The sequence below is a fragment of the Oncorhynchus nerka genome, linkage group LG15 (genome assembly GCF_034236695.1).
Source record: "Oncorhynchus nerka isolate Pitt River linkage group LG15, Oner_Uvic_2.0, whole genome shotgun sequence".
NCBI classification, from domain to species: domain Eukaryota; kingdom Metazoa; phylum Chordata; class Actinopteri; order Salmoniformes; family Salmonidae; genus Oncorhynchus; species Oncorhynchus nerka.
In genome coordinates, this window is record NC_088410.1 from 86,443,808 (window position 1) to 86,469,008 (window position 25,201).

The 25,201-nt window shown below is 44.6% G+C and overlaps 1 pseudogene; it reads right to left on the bottom strand.

Annotated features, from left to right (window-relative positions):
- Positions 1-25,201, bottom strand: part of LOC115143461 (semaphorin-3F-like) — a 115,229-nt pseudogene that overhangs the window by 7,866 nt on the left and 82,162 nt on the right.

Below are 25,201 nucleotides of genomic sequence, written 5' to 3' on the forward strand. Positions count from 1 at the left end.
TGTGGTGTGGTAGGGTGTGCTGTGATGGGGTGGGCTGTGCTGTGGTAGTGTCTGCTTTGATGGGGTATGCTGTGCTGGGGTGTGTTGTGCTGTGGAGGGGTGTGGTGTGCTGTGGTTGTGTGTGCTGTCCTGTGGTGTGCTGGGTGTACAGTATATTACTATATTAGTACATTCTGTCGAGGGGCCTATCATTAGCACTACAGTAGTTTTAATAAATTGGGCTTCAAGGGGGATGATGACTGTGGCGAGTTAGCATGGAGGCCTTGGGTGAGACGGGGAAACAATTACAGAGCACTTCTCTCACAGACACACATACCAGCATATTTATTATGACTGGGTGTGTGAGTGTGACAGCGAACTCTCTGTGTGTGTATCCTCCACACAAAATCTACTGTTGCATATGTGGGGGCAGGAGCTGCGAGCCGTTTCCTTGAATCCTAATGCTGTGCTGAATGATGGCTTGTTATCAAAGCCCAGCCATGTGGGAACACAGGTTAAGTCTCTCACTGGAGACCCCTTCCCCTCTGTGCTACGGACTGACTTCCTCTTCTGCCTTTGTAGTGTGCAGAGCAGACTGTGTGGAATAGGCTGTTTCAATAACATAACGTGTTACACAGGTGCCTTCGGGCAGAATGAATATGGATGGGAGACGGGAAACCACGGGAGGGAACCAAACATCTGAACCACTGACTTCATGTTTTCTACAGGTCTGCTGAAGAGATCTGATTGAGTGAAAGCTGAAATGGGTTGTATTGTTCTTCAATGAGACAGATACAGTGGTAATGACAGTGGTAACGATGTGGTTGAATTAACTGAGACAAATAACACAGTCAATCAGTGGCTCACCCTGAAACTGAGAACACTCCGTAGATGACAGGATTCTTTGTGTCTTGAGTTGGCTGGATGTACACGTCCCCTGTTAGACACAAAGATAATTACATATTGCTAAAAATGGTACTGCAAACATTCTTTCACAATCACAATACTATCGCAGTATGAAGGACTCTGGTAAAACACTGTTAATCTGAGATAAACATGGAAGGATGGTGTCTATTCTTTTCTGTCTCCCTTAGCTAAGCGGGGGATCTAATTATTCCAACTGGGATTCCTGAGCAGCCAGAGCTAATTCAAAGCGTGATGTACGGACAGTTTCTACTTCCGGTATTGACACAGGACAGGAGACGGGTTCAAGGAGAAGACCTTTTGGATTGGACAGCACAGCGGTGGTTAGGTTTGTTAGCCGCATTTCCAGCCATAATGGTGTCCTGAATCAGAACCCTTCCAGATTAGACACTGATTCCTGCATCTCAGAGGGGGAAGGTAAAAAAAATAGAGATATGTGGTGTAACAAGGCTTTAACGGGAGCCATATGCTGCCCATGACTGTCAGAGCTGAGGTAACGGGACCCTGTATCCTCCAGTGGTTTAATGAGTTAAAAGTGAAAGGAAAAACAATAAAGGGGACAATGTAAATCAATTGAGTCGACTACCTCAGTTGAGAAGTATAACACTTCAGCCCCTTGTTGGAAACACAATTCCTGGGTAAAGGTTTTCCATTGAGAGAAAAGTGAGGGGGACAGGGAGAGTAGATTGGACGTGTTAGCCCACAGTCGCAAGTCATTGGAAAAGGTTTTCCATTGAGAGAAAAGTGAGGGGGACAGGGAGAGTAGATTGGACGTGTTAGCCCACAGTCACAAGTCATTGGAAAAGGTTTTCCATTGAGAGAAAAGTGAGGGGGACAGGGAGAGTAGATTGGACGTGTTAGCCCACAGTCACAAGTCATTGGAAAAGGTTTTCCATTGAGAGAAAGGTGAGGGGGACAGGGAGAGTAGATTGGACGTGTTAGCCCACAGTCACAAGTCATTGGAAAAGGTTCTCCATTGAGAGAAAGGTGAGGGGGACAGGGAGAGTAGATTGGACGTGTTAGCCCACAGTCACAAGTCATTGGAAAAGGTTCTCCATTGAGAGAAAAGTGAGGGGGACAGGGAGAGTAGATTGGACGTGTTAGCCCACAGTCACAAGTCATTGGAAAAGGTTTTCCATTGAGAGAAAGGTGAGGGGGACAGGGAGAGTAGATTGGACGTGTTAGCCCACAGTCACAAGTCATTGGAAAAGGTTTTCCATTGAGATTAAAGTGAGGGGGACAGGGAGAGTAGATTGGACGTGTTAGCCCACAGTCACAAGTCATTGGAAAAGGTTTTCCATTGAGAGAAAGGTGAGGGGGACAGGGAGAGTAGATTGGACGTGTTAGCCCACAGTCACAAGTCATTGGAAAAGGTTTTCCATTGAGATTAAAGTGAGGGGGACAGGGAGAGTAGATTGGACGTGTTAACCCACAGTCACAAGTCATTGGAAAAGGTTTTCCATTGAGAGAAAAGTGAGGGGGACAGGGAGAGTAGATTGGACGTGTTAGCCCACAGTCACAAGTCATTGGAAAAGGTTCTCCATTGAGAGAAAGGTGAGGGGGACAGGGAGAGTAGATTGGACGTGTTAGCCCACAGTCACAAGTCATTGGAAAAGGTTTTCCATTGAGATTAAAGTGAGGGGGGGACAGGATTGAGACAGTAGATTGGAAGTGTTAGCCCACAGTCACAAGTCATTGGAAAAGGTTTTCCATTGAGAGAAAGGTGAGGGGGACAGGGAGAGTAGATTGGACGTGTTAGCCCACAGTCACAAGTCATTGGAAAAGGTTTTCCATTGAGATTAAAGTGAGGGGGACAGGGAGAGTAGATTGGACGTGTTAGCCCACAGTCACAAGTCATTGGAAAAGGTTTTCCATTGAGAGAAAGGTGAGGGGGACAGGGTCAGAAAAGTTTTCCAGATTGGACGGGAGAGTAGATTGGAGCCCACAGTCACAAGTCATTGGAAAAGGTTTTCCATTGAGAGAAAGGTGAGGGGGACAGGGAGAGTAGATTGGACGTGTTAGCCCACAGTCACAAGTCATTGGAAAGTTCAATAACTATGAATGTCTAATGATTAGATGATGCATGAAACATTATACTCTCCATGTATAACTCTGGACCACTGTCATGGGCATTTATGAAGCCAGACGTTACTCGATATCGAGCCTCGTGTATATATATATATATATATATAATATATATAAAGCAGCTCCACACCCTGACTCTACCCTTTCAGATAAATCTCTCAGCAAATATCAAGTTGAAATGTAAAAACCCTCAAACAACAAAACAGCAGCTCTCTCCATGCACACACTCACCAAATCTCACTGGATTAAGAGTAAAGTCGTATAATAACAGGTTATTTTGAGTTTATCATGCATTAAGATTGTTTGACCAAAGAATAAACCAAATCCGCTTTGACCCACCACTCCTTATTTTTGTAAAGAGAGATTATTGGCCTCTTAGAAAAGCTGTAACTGAGTTTCTTTGACATTCATGAGTGTGTAAAAATACATTTTTTATTGCCAGGACATGAGAATGACAGGTAATGGCCGCAAACAAGAACGGGAATGAACTTTTGGCTAACAGGAGAGACATTCATAAAACATCGGACGCCAGTTTGACATCCCTCCTGGCTACAGACAGAGAACTTCAATCAAATGTGGAACAAGTTGCATCATTTTCTTTTATTCTGGACCTTTTTGTTTTTATTTATTTAATTTTATTCTGGACTCCTTGAGGAGTTTCTAAAGTCAGTAGTGTTCCTGCAAAAATAATGCTCTCTTGTTAATGCTAGAGAATGAGGATGACAAAATATCATAACTATGAGAGAAATTGTGTTATTTTGTGTATTTTCATTTTTGTCAATGTGCATGTATAGTTTTATTAAGGATAACCTATAACCTTGAATTTTGCCTTATGCTGATTTTACAATGACCATTTATATCATGAAGAAAACTAATGCAGCATAATGATCTTCAATAGTTGGAGTTTCATTCCAAAACGCAATATATCAATTTTCAGAAATATTGGTAAATGAGCTTTTATTGTTTAAAGAAATTATGAAAGAGATTGGTGTGTTTTTTCACTATCTAATCATGGCATGTTCAATGACAGACATGTATTTGTTTAAAATCGATGACTAATCATGTTTAGTTTTTTTTTTTTTACAAAATGCTATATATCCGCCTCACTCTCAGAGAAATAATAGTTTCTGATGAAAAAACACAAATGTGAAAATTGGTGGATACAGCGAAAATTGGGCTGAGACAAGTTTTATATGTTAAAGTAGATAAATGTGACAATGTGCATTCACAAAAGTCTCTTCTGAATGGTCATGGTGGGTAAACAGAGAGACATAGGGTCTGCCTGTCTGTCTGTCTGATGACTGTAATGACTGCATTACCAAAAGATGGTGTAAGGTCTCTACCCTTCTGACCCGTCCGACTGCAAAGCATTACCAAAAGATGGTGTATGGTCTCTACCCTGGGGACCCGTCTGACTGCAAAGCATTACAAACGTATATGGTCTCTACCCTGGGGACCCGTCTGACTGCAAAGCATTACAAAAGTATATGGTCTCTACCCTGGGGACCCGTCTGACTGCAAAGCATTACAAAAGTATATGGTCTCTACCCTGGGGACCCGTCTGACTGCAAAGCATTACAAAAGTATATGGTCTCTACCCTGGGGACCCGTCTGACTGAAAAGCATCACAAGAGTATATGGTCCCTACCCTGGGGACCCGTCTGACTGCAAAGCATTACAAAAGTATATGGTCTCTACCCTGGGGACCTGTCCGACTGCAATGCATTACAAACGTATATGGTCCCTACCCTGGGGACCCGTCTGACTGCAAAGCATTACAAAAGTATATGGTCTCTACCCCGGGGACCCGTCTGACTGAAAAGCATTACAAAAGTATATGGTCTCTACCCTGGGGACCAGTCTGACTGCAAAGCATTACAAAAGTATATGGTCTCTACCCTGGGGACCCGTCTGACTGCAAAGCATTACAAGAGTATATGGTCTCTACCCTGGGGACCCATCTGACTGAAAAGCATTACAAAAGTATATGGTCTCTACCCTGGGGACCCGTCTGACTGCAAAGCATTACAAAAGTATATGGTCTCTACCCTGGGGACCCGTCTGACTACAAAGCATTACAAAAGTATATGGTCTCTACCCTGGGGACCCGTCCGACTGCAAAGCATTACAAAAGTATATGGTCTCTACCCTGGGGACCCGTCCGACTGCAAAGCATTACAAAAATATATAGTCTCTACCCTGGGGACCCGTCCGACTGCAAAGCATTACAAAAGTATATGGTCTCTACCCTGGGGACCCGTCCGACTGCACAGCATTACAAATGTATATGGTCTCTACCCTGGGGACCCGTCCGACTGCACAGCATTACAAAAGTTTATGGTCTCTACCCCGGGGACCCGTCCAACTGCAAAGCATTACAAAAGTATATGGTTTCTACCCTGGGGACCCGTCTGACTGCAAAGCATTACAAAAATATATAGTCTCTACCCTGGGGACCCGTCCGACTGCAAAGCATTACAAAAGTATATGGTCTCTACCCTGGGGACCCGTCCGACTGCAAAGCATTACAAAAGTATATGGTCTCTACCATGGGGACCCGTCCGACTGCACAGCATTACAAAAGTATATGGTCTCTACCCTGGGGACCCGTCTGACTGCAAAGCATTACAAAAGTATATGGTCTCTACCCTGGGGACCCGTCTGACTGCAAAGCATTACAAAAGTATATGGTCTCTACCCTGGGGACACGTCTGACTGCAAAGCATTACAAAAGTATATGGTCTCTACCCTGGGGACCCGTCCGACTGCACAGCATTACAAAAGTATATGGTCTCTACCCTGAGGACCCGTCTGACTGCAAAGCATTACAAAATTATATGGTCTCTACCCTGAGGACAGCCACCTAGCACTGTTGTTTGGTTAGCAGTGTTTCTGTAGTACAACCACCCAGCATTGTTGTATTGTTAGCAGTGTTTCTGAAGTACAGCCACCTAGCACTGTTGTTTGGTTAGCAGTGTCTCTGTAGTACAGCCACCTAGCACTGTTGTTTGGTTAGCAGTGTTTCTGTAGTACAGCCACCTAGCACTGTTGTTTGGTTAGCAGTGTTTCTGTAGTACAGCCACCTAGCACTGTTGTTTGGTTAGCAGTGTCTCTGTAGTACAGCCACCTAGCACTGTTGTTTGGTTAGCAGTGTCTCTGTAGTACAGCCACCTAGCACTGTTGTTTGGTTAGCAGTGCTCCTGTAGTACAGCCACCTAGCACTGTTGTTTGGTTAGCAGTGTTTCTGTAGTACAGCCACCTAGCATTGTTGTTCTGTTAGCAGTGTTTCTGTAGTACACTCACCTAGCACTGTTGTTTGGTTAGCAGTGCTCCTGTAGTACACTCACCTAGCACTGTTGTTTGGTTAGCAGTGCTCCTGTAGTACACTCACCTAGCCTTGTTGTTTGGTTACCTGTAGCCTTGTTGTTTGGTTAGCAGTGCTCCTGTAGTACACTCACCTAGCACTGTTGTTTGGTTAGCAGTGCTCCTGTAGTACACTCACCTAGCACTGTTGTTTGGTTAGCAGTGCTCCTGTAGTACACTCACCTAGCCTTGTTGTTTGGTTAGCAGTGCTCCTGTAGTACACTCACCTAGCACTGTTGTTTGGTTGCAGTGTTTCTGTAGCACACTCACCTAGCCTTGTTGTTTGGTTAGCAGTGCTCCTGTAATACACTCACCTGGCACTGTTGTTTGGTTAGCAGTGCTCCTGTAGTACACTCACCTAGCCTTGTTGTTTGGTTAGCAGTGCTCCTGTAGTACACTCACCTAGCCTTGTTGTTTGGTTAGCAGTGCTCCTGTAGTACACTCACCTAGCCTTGTTGTTTGGTTAGCAGTGCTCCTGTAGTACACTCACCTAGCCTTGTTGTTTGGTTAGCAGTGCTCCTGTAGTACACTCACCTAGCCTTGTTGTTTGTTTAGCAGTGCTCCTGTAGTACACTCACCTAGCCTTGTTGTTTGGTTGCAGTGTTTCTGTAGCACATGAGAATGGAGTAACACAATAAAATGGCCACTGGATTGATGGAAATAATCATGATATCATTCTGCCAGGTAGACATAAACTACTTTGTAGCTAGTTAACATTTTATTGAGAAGGTTTTTGGGAAACCCTTTCCATCTACCAGAAGACGGTTAGGCTTATTATTAGAATCGCTATATTTGTTCTTGCTCCTTAATTGTTTGAAAGCCCCTCTCAGCCCCCCTCTCAGCCCTCCTCTCACCACCCCCTCTCAGCCCCCCTCAGATGGCTCTTCTGGGCTCCACCATTAAACTGTAATCCTTACGGTGAAACTGCCACGTTCGCTTGCAATGTTACAACAATAAAGACGTTATTGCAAACAACCACCACTGTTTTTCCCCTCTGACATCATTGCATGTGCAATAGAAGAGCACAATATGTACTGCAAAAAAACAAACAACGGTTGTCAGTGGTACTGTTTCCCCCTACTGCGGATTCCATCTTTATGATAGAGACTTTAGACATCCGTCACGTGTGATGGATAGCTGTACATTCAGCGATGACAAGCCTAGTATGACCTCACTGAGTGTGTCCCAGACTGCTCTCAGACTGAGGGAAACCTATTGACCTGCAGGAGGGACTGTTAAAGAGGTGATGACATTGACGGAAGATGAGAGAAGTAAGAAAAATAGACATGGACATTGAGTAAGAGTTGAGTACTGCTGAACATAAGTGTGTGGTTTGGGTCATGCTGTATCAAAACAACAGGTCGTTCACAGCCCTTAGCCTAAGGCTGAAATGAGCCTCCACTAGGCTACAGGCCTAATATATAACAAACACAATCAAGTAATGATTGATGGCAGCAGTAAAAACAAATGACCTGCAATAAAACAAAATCACATCAGTTATTGTGATTTGCATCGGACCGCTAATGAAATACGTCCCACTAATAAGGGTAGCCTAGTGGTTAGAGCGTTGGACTAGTAACTGGAAGGTTGCAAGTTCAAACCCTGACAAGGTACAAATCTGTCGTTCTGCCCCTGAACAGGCAGTTAACCCACTGTTCCTAGGCTGTCATTGAAAATAAGAATTTGTTCTTAACTGACTTGCCTAGTTAAATAAAGGTAAAATAAAAAAACTGGTTTTCATGATCATTTCAAGGAGACTCCTCAGAGTCAGACTTCCTCAACACAGTGCATTTCACTGATGTTTTCCTTAGATGGTGAGCTATCAGTCATCAGAGATGTGACTGACAGGCAGGGATGATCCCTCTAACCCTGCAGGGCGCACCCCTGGCTGATCCAGAGACAGACCTTAAAGCCCTGCGCCTCATTACCAGTCCTCCCTAGACACCTACACACACCTCTACTCTCAGCACTTCCACTGTTGTGTTATTAAGGCAACCTGATCCCAGATCTGCTTATCATACAGGAGTGATGTTGATGTCCACAGCTGGGTGGGACAGCGATATCTTAACCACTGCAGTACCTTCCTCAGAATTCCCATCTGTGTTGCTTTACAGGTGCAGAACGTGTACAGACGCATTGGTACAAACGGACATTCTGTACCTTGCAGAATAATTAATCAAACAACATTGTAACAGTCATCAACTCATTGCTGATTTCCTTTTTGCCCTTACCAGAGAGCAGAGCTGAAGAGATGGCATTTCGCTACACTCGCAATAACATCAGCTAAATATGTGTATATAAACTAATGACATTTGATTTGATTTCAGTGAAAACACAATGGAAGAGTTACTGTCTGTGAGGAATCTGTGCTTGTCTATGGTGGTGCATGTGGAATCTGTCAGCAGATCCATATACACTCTTGTTTTCTATTAGCCGGGTCATGGCGTCACATTGATGCCTTCACTCTCTACCAGCTAGGCTCTCAATTAGGGCTGTGGTGGTCACGACATTTTGTCAGACGGTAAATATCAAACTAATGACTGCCCGTCTTATGGTAATTGACCGTTAACCATCAGAAGAACGTTTAGCTTCTCCAGGCCTCCAGCATACAAGCCGCTGATGCACGTCTTGGGAACATCAACATTTTAAAAAGTCTAATAAATCCATTTAATATACACAACATCACAATAAATCCATTATCTAGATCATTTAGTGGACAATATATGTTTATACATTTCATGCCATTATTTTAAATTATACAATTTTATAGTAAGAAGAATACATACTGAAGTGTTGGTCCCATGTTTCATGAGCTGAAATGAAAGATCACAGAAATATTCCATACGCACAAAAAGCTTATTTCTCTAAAATGTTCTATGTGCAATAATGTGCACAAATGTGTTTATATCCCTATTAGTGAGCATTTCTCCTTTGCCAAGATAATCCATCCATCTGACAGGTGTGGAATATCAAGAAGCCGATTAAACAGCACGATCATTACACAGGTGCACCTTGTGCTGGGTACAATTAAAAGGACACTCAAAATGTGCAGTTTTGTCACACAACACAATGCCACAGATGTCTGAAGTTTTGAGCGAGGGTGAAATTGGCATGGTGACTGCAGGACTGTCCACCAGAGCTGTTGCCAGAGAATTTAATGTTCATTTCTCTACCATAAGCCAACTTCAACGTTGTTTTAGAGTATTTGGCAGTACGTCCAATCAGCCTCACAACCGCAGACCACGTGTAACCACGCCAGCCCAGGACCTCCGCATCTGGCTTCTTCACCTTATGGGATCGTCTGAGACCAGCTACCCGGACAGCTGATGAATCTGTGGGTTTGCACAACCGAAGAATTTCTGCACAAACTGTTTGGGATGCTCTGGATTGACGTGTATAACAGCGCGTTCCAGTTTCCGCCAATATCTAGCAACTTCACACAGCCATTGAAGATGAGTAGGATAACATTCCATAGTCCAAAATCAATAGCCTGATCAACTCTATGCAAAGGAGATGTGTAACGCTGCATGAGGCAAATGGTGGACACACCAGATACTGACTGGTTCTGATACACAACCCTACCTTTTTTTAAAAGATATCTGTGACCAAAAGATGCATATTTGTATTCCAAGTCATGTGAAATCCATATATATATATACACAGTGCATTCAGAAAGTATTCAAACCCCTTAACTTTTTCCACATTTTCTTACGTTTTATGCTAAAATGGATTAAATATTTTTCCCCTCATCAATTTACACACAATACCCCATAATGACAAAGCGAAAAACAGATTTTTAGACATTTTTGCAAATGTATTACCAATAAAACAAAGAAAGACATTATTTACATACTAAGTATTCAGACCATTTGCTATGACACTACGTTGAGCTCAGCTGCATCCTGTTTCCACTGATGATCTTTGAGATGTTTCTTCAACTTGATTGGAGTCTACCTGTGGTATATTCAATTGATTGGACATGATTTGGAAAGGCACACACCTGTCTATATAAGGTCCCACAGTTGAAAGTGTATGTCAGAACAAAAACCACACCTTACAGCCCCTGGAGTTTGCCAAAAGGCACCTAAAAACTCTCATGAGAAACAAGATTCTCTGGTCTGATGAAACCAAGCTTGAACTCTTTGGCCTGAATGCTAAGTGTCACATCTGGAGGAAACCTGGCACCATCCCTACGGTGAAGCATGGTGGTGGCAGCATCATGCTGCGGGAAAGTTTGTCAGCAGCAGGGACTGGGAGACGAGACATGCTCCAGAGTGCTCAGGACCTCAGACTGGGGCAAAGGTTCACTTTCCAACAGGACAACAACCCTAAGCACACAGCCAAGACAATGCAGGAGTGGCTTTGGGACAAGTCTCTGAATGTCCTTGAGTCGCCCAGCCAGAGCCCGGACTTGAACCCAATCGAACATCTCTGGAAAGACCTGAAAATAGTTGTGCAGTGACGTGTGTCATCTAACCTGACAGAGCTTGAGAGGATCTGCAGTGAAGAATAGGATAAACTCCCCAAATACAGGTGTGCCAAGCTTGTAGCGTCATACTCAAGAAGACTCAAGGCTGTAATCGCTGCCAAAGGTGCTTCAACAAAGTACTGAGTAAAGGGTCTGAATACTTATGTAAATGTGATATTTCAGATATGCACTACCATTCAAAAGTGTGGGGTCACTTAAAAATGTCCTTGTTTTTTGTCCATTAAAATAACATCAAATTGATCAGAAATACAGTGTAGACATTGTTAATGTTGTAAATGACTATTGTAGCTGGAAACGGCAGATTTTGCATGGAATATCTACATAGGTGTACAGAGGCAACCATTACTCCTGTGTTCCAATGGCACGTTGTGTTGTCTAATCCAAGTTTATAATTTTAAAAGGCTAATTGATCATTAGAAACCCCTTTTGCAATTATGATAGCACAGCTGAAAACTGTTGTACTGATAAAATAAGAAATTAAACTGGCCTTCTTTAGACTAGTTGAGTATCTGGAGCATCAGCACTTCTGGGTTTGATTTCAGGCTCAAAATGGCCAGAAACAAATAACTTTCTTCTGAAACTCGTCAGTCTATTCTTGTTCTGAGAAATGAAGGCTATTCCATGCGAGAAAATGCCACGAACTGGAAAATCTCATACAACGCTGTGTAGTTCTCCACTCCTAGAACAGCACAAACGGGCCCTAACCAGAATAGAAGAGGATTGGGAGGCCCGGTGCATAACTGAGCAAGAGGACAAGTACATTAGAGTGTCTAGTTTGAGAAACAGATACCTCACATGTCCTCAACTGGCAGCTTCTTTAAATAGCATTCAAAACCATTCTCAACGTCAACAGTGAAGAGGCGACTCCGGGATGCTGGCCTTCTCAGAACAAGAATAGACTGACGAGAAAAGTCTTTGTTTCTGGCCATTTTGAGCCTGTAATCGAACCCACAAATGCTGATGCTCCAGTTACTCCAGTGTACTCCAGTTACTCTAAAATGTCTAAAAAACAGTTTTTGCTTTGTCATCATGGGGTATTGTGTGTAGTTTGATGAGGGGAAAAAACGATTTAATCATTTTTAGAATAAGGCTGTGACATAACAACATTTTGAAAAAGTCAAGCTGTCTGAATACTTTCCAAATGAACTGTCTATATACATTTAAAAAACAAGACAGTTGTGATGGAAACAGGAAGTTTATATACTCTTGAGTGCAAAGCTGTCATCAAGATGTGCAAAGCTGTCATGAAGAATCTAGGTGTGTCCAAACTTTTGACTGGTACTGTATATACAGTCGGAAGTTGACATACACTTAGGTTGGAGTCATTAAAACTCGTTTTTCAACCACTCCACAAATGTCTTGTTAACAAACTATAGTTTTGTCAAGTCAATATAGGACATTGTGCATGACACAAGTATTTTTTCCAACAATTGTTTACAGACAGATTATTTCACTATATCACAATTCCAGTGGGTCAGAAGTTTACATACACGAAGTTGACTGTGCCTTTCAACAGCTTGGAAAATTCCAGAAAATGATGTCCTGGCTTTAGAAGCTTCTGATAGGCTAATTGACATAATTTGAGTCAATTGGAGGTGTACCTGTGGATGTATTTCAAGGCCTAGCTTCAAACTCAGTGCCTCTTTGCTTGACATTATGAGAAAATCAAAAGAAATCAGCCAAGACCTCTGAAAAAAATGTCTGGTTCATCCTTGGGAGCAATTTCCAAATGCCTGAAGGTACCACGTTCATCTGTACAAACAATAGTACGCAAGTATAAACACCATGGGACCATGCAACCATCATACCGCTCAGGAAGGAGACACATTCTGTCTCCTAGAGATGAAGCTACTTTGGTGCAAAAGGTACAAATCAATCCCAGAACAACAGCAAAGGACCTTGTGAAGATGCTGGAGGAAACAGGTACAAAGCTATCTATGTCCACAGTAAAACGAGTCCTATATCGACATAACCTGAAAGGCCACTTAGCAATGAAGAAAACACTGCTCCAAAACCACCAGACTACGGTTTGCAACTACACATGGGGACAAAGATCGTACTTTTTGGAGAAATGTCCTCTGGTCTGATGCAACAAAAATAGACTGTTTGGCCATAATGACCATCATTATGTTTGGAGGAAAAAGGGGGAGGCTTGCAAGCCGAAGAACACCATCCCATTCGTGAAGCACGGGGGTTGCAGCATCATGTTGTGGGGGTGCTTTGCAGCAAGAGGGACTAGTGCACTTCACAAAATAAATGGCATCATAAGGTGAGAAAAGTACGTGGATATATTGAAGGAACATCTCAAGACATCAGTCAGGAAGTTAAAGCTTGGTCACAAATGGGTCTTCCAAATGGACAATGACCCCAAGCATACTTCCAAAGTTGTGGCAAAATGGCTTAAGGACAACACAGTCAAGGTATTGCAGTGGCCATCACAAAGCCCTGACTTCAATCCTATAGAAGATTTGTGGGCAGAACTGAAAAAGCATGTGCGAGCAAGGAGGCCTACAAACCTGACTCGGTACCACCGGCTCTGTCAGGAGGAATGGGCCAAAATTCACCCAACTTATTTTGGGAAGCTTGTGGAATACTACCCGAAACGTTTGACCCAAGTTCAACAATTTAAAGACAATGCTATAAAATACTAATTGAGTGTATGTAAACTTCTGACCCACTGGGAATGTGATGAAAGAAATAAAAGCTAAAATAAACCATTATCTCTACTATTATTCTGACATTTCACATTCATAAAATAAAGTGGGGAACCTAAGGGAATCTTTACTAGGATTAATTGTCAGTAATTGTGAAATACTGAGTTTAGATGTATTTGGCTAAGGTGTATGTAAACTTCTGACTTCAACTGTATATATACATATATTTTTAGATTAATTTATTTAAATTGACTGATTTCCTTATATGAACTGTAACTAAGTAAAATCTTTGAAATTGTTGTATGTTGCATTTATATTTTTGTTCAATGTAATTTAACTTATTTGATTAAAATAGAAAGGATATTTTTCCCATTCCTGAGCGAGTGCGCATGTGAAGTGGCTATGTTGAGTGTAAAAGTGATCATTTGAAACAGATCTTATACGCTAGATTTAGAGTAATTTGACAACTTTAGTTGAGAATAATACAAACCTTGGAATGTCTTAGAAATCAAAACATATGGGCTGCATGATGTGACTATATTGATGATTTGAAAAAGTCTAATAAAATACCCTTTCGCTCTGTTTCTTGCCTCAGGCTGCACATGCTGTTCTCTCATTAAGTGATAACATTCTCATCCATCAGACTATTTTCAATTCAATCTCGCCTTTACTAATATTTGAAATTTGTTTTGATTTAAAATGGTCATCATCAGATAGGTAGGAACAGGGGTCGGGGTAAAAAGATGTCATCCATATGCACTCAAATAGTACATCACTGGGTCCAAGCTTCCTGCCATCCAGGACCTATTTTTATACATTTTTTCTTAACTCTATTTCTTGAACTGCATTGTTGTTTAAGGGCTTGTAAGTAAGCATTTCACGGTAAGGTCTACACCTGTTGTATTCAGCGCTTTCCTTTGGTTCCCTTTTCCATTATGCCAGGTAGGCTACTCTGGTTTTACAGCTGAGCAATGCGCTTAATATTAGCATCTGAGAAATAAATATAGTAGCAGTAGAAAGCCTCTAGCTCTATTCCCGCCCAAACTCTGTATGCCATGGTCTCTCCAACCCTGTTCCTGCAGCTACCCAGTGCTTAGTTTGCGAAACCAAGTGAAATCTGTTCAGGAACATCGACAGTAACATGTTTTCACAACCAAACATATTTAATTAAACTGTTGACAGTGTTGTTTAAAAAAAATGCTTTTCTGTAGTGCGTAATGTGCATTAGTGCAGTTTGGAACGGTTCAGAAGAACTCAGATGTTACAGAGATACTACAGAAAGATGACAGAGAGTGGGTTCTGAACTGGTGGTTGGTCCTTTTACACACTGTCCCTTTTAGGTGGAGTGGAGCAGACTATGTTCAGTGTCTAACAGTTGAGGGTAGGACAACACTTGAGGAGCATTGTGAAGTTACTGTAAGAACATAACAACTAGGCTGTACCACTGTTGGGAAATGATGCCTACTTACGGAGTTCATCGAAGTGGGTCTCTATGCCGTCCACCCCAGGCACAGAGCAGATGAGTCTGGCCTTCAGGAAAGTGCTCCACTTGTTGACCAGACAGCAGTGTCCACCATCATCATTCTGCAGGGGGAGACAAACACAACAAGTGGACCGGTCCACAGATTCAAACCAACAGCTGTTTGATACAGACAACTAGCAGCCAATACTAGCTTACAGAGAAGTTGAGAGTGAAAACATCAGATCTGTGGGTCAGTCTGTCCACCCCATCTGTTGTGGACAGACGCCTGCCCCTACAGAGAGGTGGGGAGGGAGGTGATGCCCAGGGAAAATTACTCACAGCCCAGTAATCCTTGCAAAACATTACGAAACGTGTTCATTATGAAATGTCCAAGTTAAAAATCATAGAATGCTATTTATGCAACAATTTATATTGGAGTAATATGCTACTGAACATCATGCAAAGGTTAGAATATTCTATTGTTTTGTAGCTCCTACACAAAAATGTTATGTACTCTGAAATTGTATCAACATGAGCACTCTTTCTACCATGTATTGTGTGTATACTGTATCTACGACAGTAGTGTTATTTCCAGTGGGCGTCATCAGAGAATTTGTCCTTAATGGCCATGTACTCTTAAAAATCAGCACCCGGCACAGCCAGAAGAGGACTGGCCACCCCTCACAACCTGGTTCCTCTCTAGGTTTCTTCTTAGGTTCCTGCCTTTCTAGGGAGTTTTTGCTAGCCACTGTGCTTCTACATCTGCATTGCTTGCTGTTTGGGGTTTTAGGCTGGGTTTCTGTATACCGGTAAGCACTTTGTGACATCTGCTGATGTAAAAAGGGCTTTATAAATACATTGATTTGATTTGAGGACAGTGACTTAGGATCCAGAGACAGACAGGACCAATGTCCCAACGGTCCCATAGGAGACGTGCAGCAAGAGGGGGGAGGTTTGCACACAGCACAGGGTTACCCTCTGACCCCCTCTAAGGGTAAACAACGTTCTGAGTCACTGCAGCCACTGGATACGTACATCATTAGATCAACATTACCCTGAGAGTGTTATGTGTATGTGTGTTTATGTGTATATACTGGAGGCCAAAGGCAAACTCTCCCACTCCAACTGAATATCACAGGGGACAACAAGCATTCCCTTTAGTTTGGTTTTCTTAGACTCCTCATTGGCTGTTGAGGAAGTGGGGGGCAGCGATGATTTAAGGGGATTTTCCAAGGAGACCCCTCTACTCTGGGGATGTCTCAGTATCAGGAGTGGCAGGGTACTGGGTTTGCAGGCTCAGAGGTCACAATATGAGACAAACCCTCACAATTGCAGTAAGAAAACATTTTCAGATAATGTGGTAGTGTGGGCACTTACCAGACAGATCCTGCCTATCCTGGACTGGGCCATGGGACTCTGGCCCATCTCTGAAGCCTTCTCCCGGAAGAAGAAGTACAGCTTGTCATCATTCTTCTCAGCACTGTCTGGGATGAGGTGTGCCTTGATGAATATGGGATCTGAAAATAGAGAGAAAGAGCGAGAAAGAAAGAGAGAGCAAGAGAGAGAGAGAGAAAGAAAGAGAGAAAGAAAGAAGAGAGAGAGAGAGAGTTGAAGACGAGACAGATGCTAGTGAGAGTCATTTGGGGCCTCAAGCTGAGCACATGTCACTACATTCCAAATCAGTTTTATTAATCTCACTGAATGAGCACAATATGGCATCAACCTCTCTTCCCCATGATAGCTCACTGATTAGGGCACTGCTGGACAAATCAAACGGATCCTGTCCTCCCTGCTGCAACAGACACAACCCATATGGGGGCAGACCATGTGGGGGGTGGGATGGGGGAGTACATAGAATAGGTTAGAGATGAGTTCATTAGTCACAGGGATGCAGCTGGAACTGCTGGGTGCAGTGAAAATCTTATGCTGAGGACTCCAACAGCACAGGTCAAAATAAAATAAAAATATGAAAAGAGAAGTGAAGGAGAAAAAATCTAGATAATAATAATAATAATCTATACACATTTACAATTGTAGCAATGATAAATGACCATTGGGTGGTGGGGGCAGGTTAAGAATCTGTTGGGGGATGCCCATAAGGGGAGCAGCAGGGGAGGAAGTGAGAAGTCAATGAAAAAACAGTAATACAAATAATAATATATACATATTTACATTTTAATAGTGATACATGTCCACTGGGGGGGGGGGGGGCAGGGTAGGAAGTCTGGGGGCAGGAGGGAGACAGGGGGAGCAGGTAGCTGCCTATTGGCTATTCAGCAGCCTGATTTAAAAAAAAAATGTAAATCACCTTTATTTAACCAGGTAGGCTAGTTGAGAACAAGTTCTCATTTGCAACTGCGACCTGGCCAAGAATAAAGCATAGCAGTGTGAACAGACAACAACACAGAGTTACACATGGAGTAAACAATTAACAAGTCAATAACACAGTAGAAAAACAAAATGATGGTCTGGGGGTAGAAGCTATTGGCCAGTCTTCAAGTTATTGCCCTGATGCTCCTGTACGGTCCCCGTCTGAGAAGCGGGGAGAACAGGGCATTGCTCGGGTGGCTGAGGTCCCTGATTATCTTCTTGGCCTTCCTGCGACACCTGGTGTTGTAGTTGTCTTGTAGGGCAGGCAGTGTACCCAATGGTGCGTTAGGCAGTGTACCACCCTCTGTAGCACCTTGCAGACTGCGGCGGTGCAGTTGCAATACCAGGCTGTGATGCAGCCCGACAGTATGCTCTCAATGGTGCTCCTGTAAAACACTGTGAGGGCCCTCAAGGACAGGAAGAATTTCTTCAGTATCCTGAGTTTTAAGAGTCGCTATTGTGCCTTTTTCACAACATTCTCCGTGTGGGTTGACCATTCCAGCTTCTCAGAGATGTGCACGTTGAGGAACTTGAAGTTTCTGACCGTCTCCCATTGATGAGGATGGGGGCGTACCCAGCCTGGTTCCGCCTGAAGTCCACAATCAGCTCCTGGCACCATGCCGTCAGAGTGCCTATGTCCTCCCTGTAGGTCGCCTGGTCATTGTTAGTAATCAGGCCAACTACTGTCATCAGAAAACTTGATGCAGTCGTGGGTTTATAGGGAGTACAGGAGGCGACTGAGGACACACACTTGTGGGGCCCCTGTATAGATAATCAGCGTAATTAACGTTGCTTACCTTCACCACCTGGTGGCGGCCTATCAGGAAGTCCAGGGCCAAATTGCATAGGGAGGAATTCAGTACCAGGGCCGTGAGCTTTGTGGTGAGCTTGGAGGGCACTATGGTATTGAAGGCTGAGCTGAAGTCTATGAATAGCATCTTCAAATATGCATTCCTTTTGTCCAGGTGGGTGAGGAGAGTGTGCAGTGCAATGGCGATTGTGTTGTCTGTGGATCAATCAGGGTGGTAGGTGAATTGTTGAGTGCCAAGTGTGTCGGGGAGGGAGGAGGTAATGTGGCCTTTGACTAGCCTCTCAAAGCACTTCATGATAACGGAGGTGAGTGCTACGGGACAGTAGACTTATATGGGGGTTGACCATGTGGGGTGTGGTGTGGGGGGTACATAGACTCATATGGGAGGTAGACCATGTTGGGGGTGGGATATATGAACCCATATGGGGAAAGCAGGATGGATCAGGACGTCATAGTGTGGCCTTGGGACTGATGAACAGGACTCAGGTGGAGATGGGGAGTACCTCCTGCCGTGGACTCAGCCCTACTAATCAATGGTGCCACTTTCCTCTCAAAAACACTGACCTCCAAAACACACTGACTTCCCAAACACACTGACTTCCCAAACACACTGACTTCCCAAACACACTGACTTCCCAAACACACTGACTTCCCAAACACACTGACTTCCCAAACACACTGACATCCCAAACACATTGACTTCCCAAACACACTGACTTCCAAAACACACTGACTTCCAAAACACACCCACCCAGCAGCACTTATGTGTACACAGGGCGTCTAGTAGCAGATCAATGTGCAGGGGTACAAGGTATTTGAGGTAGGGCAGCCAATATGCTCTTGCAAACACTAATATAATTAATTGTTATGCCATACATCCCAGACATGAAATGCTACCAGACATGTATGGCATGACAACGAACCATTTCCTACTGTATTGATGTGATAGGCATTGTTGACTTTTTAATGGCTGAAACAGCTAGAGGCTTAGACCATATCAACAGTATGACATACAGAGGTGCTATGAGACAGAACAGGAATGTAGAGACTGAGGAATCAATTGATACCTGATGGAAATATAAAGACAAATGCCATAGAGAGATGATGTCTGTCAGGATGAGACGTGAGACGTTACCATTTAACCATTTGGAGTTGTATTGATCCGTCCTCATGGCAGTCTGTTTCCCTAGAGTACGGAAGATGGACGCATCTGTCCCCATGAAGTCAATGTAGACCCCAGCGTAGAGCTCCCCATCTGTCAATCAGAGAAAAAGAGATGAATGGAATGTTATAGAAAGTCAAAAACCTATTGGTTGACAGGAGGTAAACCATAGGTGATTCGTGACTACCGTCACGAATATGGCCCTGTTTTCTGTAGGACAATAACACATGGTACCCCTCCCCTCCACATAACCATCCAGCTGGTGGCCAGGGTCAGGCAGGACAGTGAGGAGGGAGATCCCAGGGCAGACACTGGGGACCTGGGGCAGGATGTGGGGATGTAGTCATTGGCCCTGGTCTGGTCATGGTAAGCAGTGTGGGGTGGAGGCCTGGGAAATGCCCGCCACCAGTTGCTTGTGGCTGAGTGTGTGAGTGAGCAGGTGCTGCCCCAGTATGGGACCTGTTTAGAGTGTTGACAGATCTCCCGAAAGACAAGACAGTATTTTCCTTCTATAATCCCATCAGATCGAACCCCTTCACACTGGGGTGGGTTGGCAAGGTGACCAAATATGGCAGAAAAACTGGGGTCAAGAGAGGTACATAGAAAGCCCCCGTATAAGAGGATAATTCCTTGTTTTGCATCTGCGTTATTGTGGTATGACTGGCTGTGTTGTAGGTCAGTTATGTAGCAGCTGAGTCGCTACAGTAAGTGGATGCTAGTTAGTTCCGCCCCGGTCAGCTCTAGGTGTGGGATGACATGGGAAGTCACAGAGCGGGGTCATGGGAAGTGTCACACACCCTGGGTGGCTGGGAGGTCAGTGGAGCCATGCCAGAGAGGAAGAGGTCAACAGCTAAGTCTGACCAACTGTCTGCAAGCTGGTGTCAACACCAGGCCACCTATTGATATGAGAACTTACATACCGACACATGCTACTCCCTTTATCCACAAATTACAGTAAATATACTGTGCAGTACATAGATGAATACTTCTCAATACAGCAATTCACTTTTCAGTATACTTTTATGATTATGAGAATAGTATAACAATGGAATTTCTTACATCATCACAGGGTAACTACAATTGAAGAGAAAACAGTTTTAAAAGAGGCAGAAGTTTTTGAATGAGCAAGATCTAGTGTGACTTGCCAGTCTTGGATTGATTCCACAGGGGTTGGACTGACCATAAAGACTCTTTGTGGGGAAGAGGAATATAGCTTGACTTTTGTTTCAATAACAGAGACACTCAATTCTTCCAATATTGGAATATTGGAAGTGACCTGAGAGAGAAGAGGTGAACAGGCACTTACTGATCAATGCTGAGACGCTGTCGAGTTTAGGGTCGTAAGGACATTTGCCTTTCCCCGAATCCACTTTGCCTGGCTCTAAACGGAAGATATATTCCTGTAATAGATAGCAAATCAAATGTTATATGTCACATGCTTGGTAAAACAACAGGTGTAGACTAATAGTGACTTGCTTACTTACGGGCCCTTCCCAACAATGCAGAGAGAATAATAGAAAAATAATTGGAAGATAATAACACATGGAATAAATAGACAATAAGTAAAGATATCTTTATACTATATACACAGGTTACCAGTACCGAGTTGATGATAACTTGGCTATATGCACGGGGTACCAGTATCGAGTCAATGTACAAGGATACGAGGTAATTGAGATAGATAAGTACATATAGGTAGGGATAAAGTGAGGACAGAAACAATTAAATATGTAAACATCAATTATTCTGTTGTTTCCATTGAGAACACAGTTGATTCAGGCCTTATTTATATATTACAAGTGATTTGGTTTTTACATAATGTAACCCTTTGCAGGGAAATAGAGACACAAGGAGGATATATAGGGAATGCAGGTTGTTTATTGGGATGAGTCTTGTCCTGGAGGCAGAGCTGAGTGATTTTTACTAGATGGGTGGGTTGCAAAGTCAACATTTGCCCTAGAACAAGCATTTGCTTTTTGGTCATAATTAAGGTTAGGTTTAGGCATAATGTTAGCAGTGTGGTTAAGGTTATGGTTAGGTTTAAAATCAGATTGTATGACTTTATGGCTATGCCAGCTAGTGACTACCCTGCAGAGCTGCCTCCAGTACATGAGTCATCCCAATAAAGGTTGGCACACAAATATGTGTCCTTGTTTCTAAGCACAGGTCTGTCAAATGCTGTGTTAGTGTGCTGAACCAAACATCTATGTAAAACACACTCACACACCTGTATTAGCTTTAAGCAAGGGAGTATGAAGTGTATAAGGTCCGTTATTGGCAAAATGGAGTGCTTAAGCAAAAATGAGGAGAGCGATCCAAAACGAATCCACCATGCTCCTAGTGTTAGAGATGTGGAGAGTGGCTCTGAAGTCCATGAGCCAGGACGGCATTGGCTTTGTGTCAACATTGGCTTTGTGTCAAGTAGCTTACTGTACCCCTGAGGACTGGTAATAATAATGCTTATTTTATTTTAGAATATGTGATTAGACCCCATTTCTTCCACATCATAATCAGCAGCGTCCATTTTGAATGTCAACAGGCTGTACATGATGACAGGGCCTGTCAGACACCAGATGGGCACCTGACCCAGGTCTCAGACCCCAGACCCTTTCTACAGTAGCCTCCCCAGGTCCCAGACCCCAGCCCCTTGCTACAGTAGCCTCCCCAGGTCCCACATCCCAGCCCCTTGCTACAGTAGCCTCCCCAGGTCCCAGACCCCAGCCCCTTACTACAGTAGCCTCCCCAGGCCCCAGACCCCAGCCCCTTTCTACAGTAGCCTCCCCAGGTCCCAGACCCCAGCCCCTTGCTACAGAAGCCTCCCCAGGTCCCAGACCCCAGCCCCTTGCTACAGAAGCCTCCCCAGGTCCCAGCCCCCAGCCCCTTGCTACAGAAGCCTCCCCAGGTCGCAGAACCCAGCCTCCTCGATACAGTAGCCTCCCCAGGTCCCAGACCCCAGCCCCTTGCTACAGTAGCCTCCCCAGGTCCCAGACCCTAGCCCCTTACTACAGTAGCCTCCCCAGGTCCCAGAACCCAGCCCCTTGCTACAGTAGCCTCCCCAGGTCCCAGGCCCCAGCCCCTTGCTACAGTAGCCTCCCCAGGTCCTAGGCCCCAGCCCCTTGCTACAGTAGCCTCCCCAGGTCCCAGGCCCCAGCCCCTTGCTACAGTAGCCTCCCCGGGTCCCAGGCCCCAGCCCCTTGCTACAGTAGCCTCCCCAGGTCCCAGGCCCCAGCCCCTTACTACAGTAGCCTCCCCAGGTCCCCGAACACAGCCCCTTGCTACAGTAGCCTCCCAGGTCCCAAACCCCAGCCCCTTGCTACAGTAGGCTCCCCAGGTCCCAGACCCCAGCCCCTTGCTACAGTAGCCTCCCCAGGTCCCAGGCCCCAGCCCCTTGCTACAGTAGCGTCCTCAGGTCCCAGGCCCCAGCCCCTTGCTACAGTAGCCTCCCCAGGTCCCAGAACCCAGCCCCTTGCTACAGTAGCCTCCTCAGGTCCCAGAACCCAGCCCCTTGCTACAGTAGCCTCCCCAGAACCCAAACTGCAGTCCCTTGATACGGTAACCTCCCCTCAACCAGGTCCCAGAGCCCAGCCGTTGCTAAAGTAGTCTCCTCTTGGCCCAGGTCTTAGACCCCAGCCCCTTACTACAGTAGCCTCCCCTCAGCCCAGACCACAGCCCCTCGCTACAGTAGACTCCCCTCTGCCCAGGTCCTAGACTCCAGCCCCTTGCTACAGTAGCCACCCCTCGGCCGTAGGCCCACCTTTGACTCCACAGGCCCTGCCGTAGTGCTGAAGTCTGCCGCCCGGCTGGTCCTCCCTCCGGACTGGGGTGCCTGCAGGTAGAGGGCCTAAAAAAGAGGACACGTGCCACGCGATTACCACGAGGGTCCCATCGACTGCACCCGAAGGGACAACCCAAAACCAACTGAAACTCAGTGGAAAAATCAACCCAAGAGTTGACCAGAAGGAGAACAGAAAAAGCTCAAAGAAAGACCCATGACCGAAACACAACCATGACCACAACAGAAGAAATGAGAGAGGACTCTATGACATTTTAAAAAATTACATTTAAAAAATTTGGCAGACACCAGAGCAATTAGGGTTACGTGCCTTACTCAAGGGCACAGACAGATTTTTCACCTACTGACCCAACTCTCTTAACAGCTAGACTACCTGCCACCCCATGAGAATCAATGAGAAGAGAACCCAAAAGTAACAAAAAAGAACTATGTCAAGCGAGTTCAGTGACGTGAATAAATCAATATGGATGAGTTTCAGAATCTGCAGCTATCTAAGTTGCCAAATACATACAGACAACATGCCATGCCATGCAAATGAAAACATAGACACAAGGTTCAGCAACATAAAAAAGACAAATGAGACCCATTTGGGTGAAAAGCAGAAAAGGAGCTCAAAGTAAAGTGAACTCAGTGAAGACGTGAGGTAATATCTGGAAAACCTTGGGAGCTGTCTGAGGACTCAACGTGCGTGAGGTCTTTGGAATGATAACTGGGAGAACTTCCAAACAAATGGTTTCTGTTTACACCTCTAATTTTAACCAATGAAAACCTTTACAGTTCAAGCGATGTAGCTAGCAGGGCCTGGGGGAGAGGATGAATGTCAAGGGGATGACTGGCCTGTACATTGAAACCTAAGCCCTGCAATGAAGCGTTGAGACAAAACAGGCAGGATAGTAACAGTAAGTGTGCACTGGGGACGGCAGCTGCTGCATCTCTGATGGCCGCTGGTCTATGAGGGAGAGAGGGAGAAACAGAGGGAGGAATGGATGGAGGGGGTGAGTTACAAGGCTGATGATGGATGAGAGGCTCCATCAGTAATGATGGCCTTTCAGAGCCTCCCAGACAGGTCAGAGCACGACACATAAACAGGTGAGGGGGAGAGGAGACAGCCGCTAGTAGAAGATAGTCCTGGTTGTTTTAGACACACAGTCAACATTCTCTTCCCTGCAGTTCTTTAGCTGGCGGTTAGCTTCCTATGGTGGCAGTTAGCTGTCTCTCCAGTAGGAGTCACTGTAACAGTGTGACTGCCAGAATAAAGGAGAGTTAACCACCGGTGAAGAGCTCATTATCTATTGGGGCATTTCCACTGAGGATTGACCCCCAGTGTTTTACATCAAAAGGCTCAAACTTTTCTGTTTCCATCTACTTGGGCCGGCACCCGTGTCTCACTGGGCCATGGCTCTGGTGGACCTGCTCTCACTTGGAAGCAGGACCCTGGGTACTTTTTCAGCTTTAATTTACATAGCAATGGCTAACTGTGAACTTTAACACCTACTCACAAAGTCTTGAATGATGCAGAGGTTGTTGATTCTGCTCGCCACAAGGCTTTAGTGTCACACTCCTGATGGAAACACAATTACACTATAGAGTTTACATTAACATAAAACACTAGCGGCCCACTAAGTCTCAATGGAAAAGCCCCAATATGAGCCTTTCTCTGGGTTCACCAGACCATGGATAGAGCAAATCAATGTGAAAAGGGGAGCAGAAAATTGTCCCATGACAAGGACAGACAAGGAGCGGAATGAGATTTTTTGACCCTGAGTTGATTGACAGATCTGACTCTGAAAGAGGGGAGTACAGGAGTGTGACCATGGTTGGCTACATCTTGTCTCTGGTTACCTGGGACCTGCGCCCGCGGTCCACGTAGGTGCAGATGGGGTTGTATGCCCCTGTTCCACAAATGTACAGGTGGGTTCGGTTCCACGGCTCGATCAGACGGATGAAGTTCCCACATTCCCCCTGACGGAGACAAGAAAGAAAACGCTGTCAGTAGGATACAAGGATAATCATTACATTTTCAGAAAGATAAACACATTCTGCTCTGGACTCCTTTCAGCCTTCTGAGGAAAACAAAAGGTCCAATTGATGAGTAATAACCTTCAGCTA